General features: G+C 44.5%; 1 pseudogene across 1 annotated transcript; it reads right to left on the reverse strand.

The window, feature by feature from the left end:
• Positions 1-811: 811 nt before the first annotated feature.
• Positions 812-3752, reverse strand: LOC106897705 (annotated as a pseudogene). The gene has a single exon (XR_001413819.1). The product of XR_001413819.1 is annotated as a protein FAM46A pseudogene (transcript).
• Between the last annotated feature and the right edge of the window lie 637 nt (positions 3753-4389).

Genomic DNA, 4389 nt, shown 5'->3' on the forward strand with positions numbered 1-4389 from the left:
CCAGCAAAAAACTCCCGAGGAGCTGGGGAGAAGGGGAAAAAAAGCCATCCAGGAGCCTCCAGCTGGAGGTGGGGTGGGGAGGACCCTGGTGGGATGAGACAGGAACCATGGCTGGAGGAGGATGGGGAGGAAGGAAGGTGAGGAGCAAGGTTCTCCAAGGGACAACGCCGAGAAGGTCGGCAAGGAACCCGCTTTTAGCTTTCCTGAAGGACTCCCACCGGGAAGGTGGCTCCCGTAAACAAACCGGGTTCCTGTGAAAACTGCCTCCAGAGCGTAAAAAAAAAAAGTACAAAGCGCGACAAAAATAGATGTACCTCGCTCGCTCCGCAGGGAAAACAGGCTGCCAGGACACCAGTCCTCTCCTTCTCCCCTACCCCTGCCTCCTCCAACGCCAGACCCTGCCAGCTTTTCTTCAAAAGCCTCAATTTCCCTCCCCACCCCCCCTTTTTTTTTTCTTTTTTTAATCCTCAGTAAGAAAAAAAAGCACACTATTAAAGAGTCAAGTGTCACTTAGTCATTAGGTCTTCAAAGCCCAACAAAGAATTTAACACCTTCAGAGATGGCACTGAAGTGAAAATGACAGCGGAGGTTGCTATTTCTTTTTTTTTTTTTTTTTTTTAATGCCAATTTCAAGAGGCCCTGGTGAAGAAAGTCTGTGTGGGAACCAAGAAGAAAGCTGAGTCACCTCTAGACCCAGTGGATGAGGGACTGCCTGTCTGAAAATGCTTAGCCACAGGAAAGGCCTGGTCCTTTAATGTGTGTCCAAGTCCCACAAAAATGATTGGGATTTTTGTCATCATCACACAGCTAATTTTTTTTTTTGTCTGTCCCCCCCCCCTGCTGGTCTTTTGGGAGAGGAAACGAAAGTGAATAGTTATTGTTCCAATGTAAAGTGATTCCATTTAAATAAAGTACAGTACTGAAATTGTAAATGCAGTGTGACAACCAGATCAAAGATGTTTAATATTTGCATAAAAATATATATATATAATATATATATATAAAATATAATTTTAAGCAATCGTGCAACACTCTTAAAAAGGGTTCATTTCACATTTGCTAAATTCTAGTGGTCCTGGAATGCGTAACGCATTCGATTAAAAATACTCCTTTAAATAGTAACAATTAGTGTTCAAATCACCAACTAATACAATATTCTTTAGCTGTCAGGGGGTTTAAATAAACCTATCTTTGATCCACGTTCCACTGAATTACACATCATGGAGGTATGCAGTCACAACATTAGTGGGTTAAATGTCAAAATGGCATTACAGTACAAAATAGTTTAAAAAAAAAAAAATAATAATCAGCTAGTCATATGTTTCTCCATCTGTGGAATTATTATGGCTCACAAGCAACCCACTGAATTACTGTAATCCTTGTTCTTGCAACCAAAGACATTATCTGAATCCCACCTTAATCCTGACTGGGTTGTTAACTCCAAATTTCTCAGGTGTGGGTTAAAAAATTCACTGCAAGGTGCCCACTGTCCTATGACATCCTGTTGCAAACTGGAAAACACGTAGTACTTTATTTAAACATTCCTTAATTGCTACATTTTCCTAGACCACATTAATATATATTGTGTGTGTATATATATAGATATACACCTATAACACGTACATATATACACACACAAACATATATATACACACATACACACACGTACCTAGGATAATAGCACACCGACATAACATTAACTCTATACAAGTATTTGCCAAGAAAAAAAAAAAAAAAAATAGGGCATTTCCTCCACCACTTATTCACAAGCTTATGGTTTGGTTGTTTGTTTTTTTTAATCCTTGTGTCCCTGATAAAACAAAATGCATGGTTAAACCACAAAACTATATATCTTTTTTTTTTTCTCACTTCAAATTTTATGAAGGCATCAGGCACTTTTGATTACTGTTGGTGTGTACAAATATAGCAACATCTTTCTTTTCTTTTTTATATATATATATATATATATACTCTACTGTATCTTCTTTGCTCGGATAACTTATTTGTGGAAATCTTTGGTCCTTGAGAATATTCTGTTTGCCACAGCTGGTTCTCCTGCGCTCCCTCCCACATTTTTAAAATGTGAGGCGTGCACACAGCTGGGAAATAAACGGATTTCAGTCACCGTAGGTGTTTCTGCTTTTCTAACTGCACCGATCCACTACTGCTCGTTGGGAGCAAGCTGTTTTTGGGAAAAGCGTCCTAGTCAAGCAAGCTATACATTCTACACGGTCACCCCATAGACGGCACTTGCTGCAAGCCCCAAAATGCAGTTAATTCCCAATATACATCATTTTTATTCAGCTTATCTCTGCTTTATGCCTCTAACTCTTAATTCCTGAATATATACGTAAAGAATTTTTTGTGATTTTTTTTCTTCTTTTTGTTGTTTTTTTTTTATGTGTTTTGTTTTGCTTCTTCTTTCGCATTCTCCCTTTTTTTTTGCAGATCCCATTCTAGAGTTAAGAATAAAAATAAAAGGAAATAAGGCTTTCCCACCTTCTCTATGCCAAAGCTATGGGAGCAGGTATCGCCAACCCATATTGTCATCAAGCATTCCTCCCTCACTTACTTCAGGGGAAGCTGGTTGCTTTTAATGACAGGCCTCTTGTGCTCTGGGGTAGGATCCAATTATCAGGGAGGGGGTTTCTTTCTCGATCGTGCTCCCGTTAATTATTAAGAAGAATCATCAAGCTTTTTTTAACCAAGCTTGAAAAAAAAAACCAAACCAGAGCAGATCATCATTGCACAAAACGACCTCCCCCCCCCCCTATACACACACACCTTTTCCAAGGGGGGCACCTCGCCCCTTCCTACGTCTCAGAAAACGTTCTCCCCACCAGGTCTGCTAATTGGCGTCCTTAATTACACGGCAGCCAAGTCGAGTAGGTGTGCTGCTGGCAAGGGAACACCGTCTGAACCTGGGCGATATAGTAATTGCTGAAGTTGGCGTCCGCCACGTAAGGGGCCGGCTGGTAATAGCAGGTGACATTGGCCACGTTGGGGATGATGTTCTGCTCGGCCAGGACGCGGATGGCCAGCATGGTGATCAGATTGAGAGTCTGCCTCCTCTCGTGCCCCATCAGGCACACCGTGCTCTCGTTCACCACGCCGTGAAGGGTCATGAGATAGTCGTACTTGCGGTCCTCCAAGCCCACAAAGTGGTTCTGCAAGTAGGACTCCAGCTTCCTCTGCTGTTCCCCGATGTCTGAGAAGTCAATGAAAAACCTGGAGCACATGTACCTCTGCAGGGATTTAATCTCAGATTCGGAGGCAGCCCTAAAACCCCTTACCAAAAGGTTGCAGTACTTCAGGAGACCCCCTCCTCTGATCTCTTCGGGGTTGCGGGTGGCGATTACCTTGTTGCAGAGGTGGTCAAAGGCCTCCTGGAAATCCCCGTAGACGCTCTCGCCGATGATGGTGGGGTGAAAAGTTTCGGTCATGGGGTTCTCTGAGCACTCGTAAAAAAGCAGCAGGGAGTCCAGCTTGATTTGAAAGGAATCGACGCTGAATTCAAACTGCCGCCTCAGAGAGTCCACGAATTTCAGCTCCACGTTTTTGCCGCTGTTGTTGGACAGGGAGATGAGGCTCCACCGGTCTGAATCGTTGCACACTTTGACCATTTTCTGCACGTAAGCCTCCTACGATTGGAAAGACACAGTGAGCAAATGAAGAAAAGACACAAATGGAGGAGTTTTCCCCTTCGCTGCGTTTCTTGGGGTGTGTGTGTCCCCCATCCCCACCTCCACCCCATCCTAGTGTTTCATGCCAGATCTCAAGGAGCCTGTGGAGACAAACCAGGGAAGAAAGGCTTAAGGTGAGAGAGCCTGGAGTGCTGTCACCACAAGAGGATGACAGGTGGGACCATGCCATGCAACTCTGCTTCCTTCCATCCCTTCTAAACACATCTACATGCGAAGCCCAAGGAGCACACACAGCATATATCCACACACTCCCACCCAAAAAAGGTCACCGCTACCACCAGATACTAAATCTTTATCGGTTTCCACTTCTCTCTTCCCTCTCAACAACAAAAAAACCCACCCAAACACAAAAAAGCAACACAACTCAGCAAGCCTTCGCTCCTCTTGCACTGCAGGTTCCACAAACCCACCCCATATTCCAAAAAGAAAAAAAACAACCAAAAAAAACCTTTAAAAAAAATAAATCTTAAAGGCATTTGGCATCCAGCCTAATTGTTGGGAGCGACCTGTCTCTGGGAGGAGGGAATATTCCTCCGGGCTGGGGCAGGCAGCACACCAGAGAGCCTGCCCTGCAGAGGGGGGGTTCCTTCTGGCAGGTATTACAGCCAGCTCACCCCCCCCAACACCCCACATCCCCCACCTCCAAGGCCACCCACCCCCCCAAGGGGCACCCCGGGAAGCGGGG

The sequence above is a fragment of the Calidris pugnax genome, unplaced genomic scaffold (genome assembly GCF_001431845.1).
Source record: "Calidris pugnax isolate Ruff unplaced genomic scaffold, ASM143184v1 scaffold251, whole genome shotgun sequence".
In the NCBI taxonomy this organism is placed as follows: Eukaryota; Metazoa; Chordata; class Aves; order Charadriiformes; family Scolopacidae; genus Calidris; species Calidris pugnax.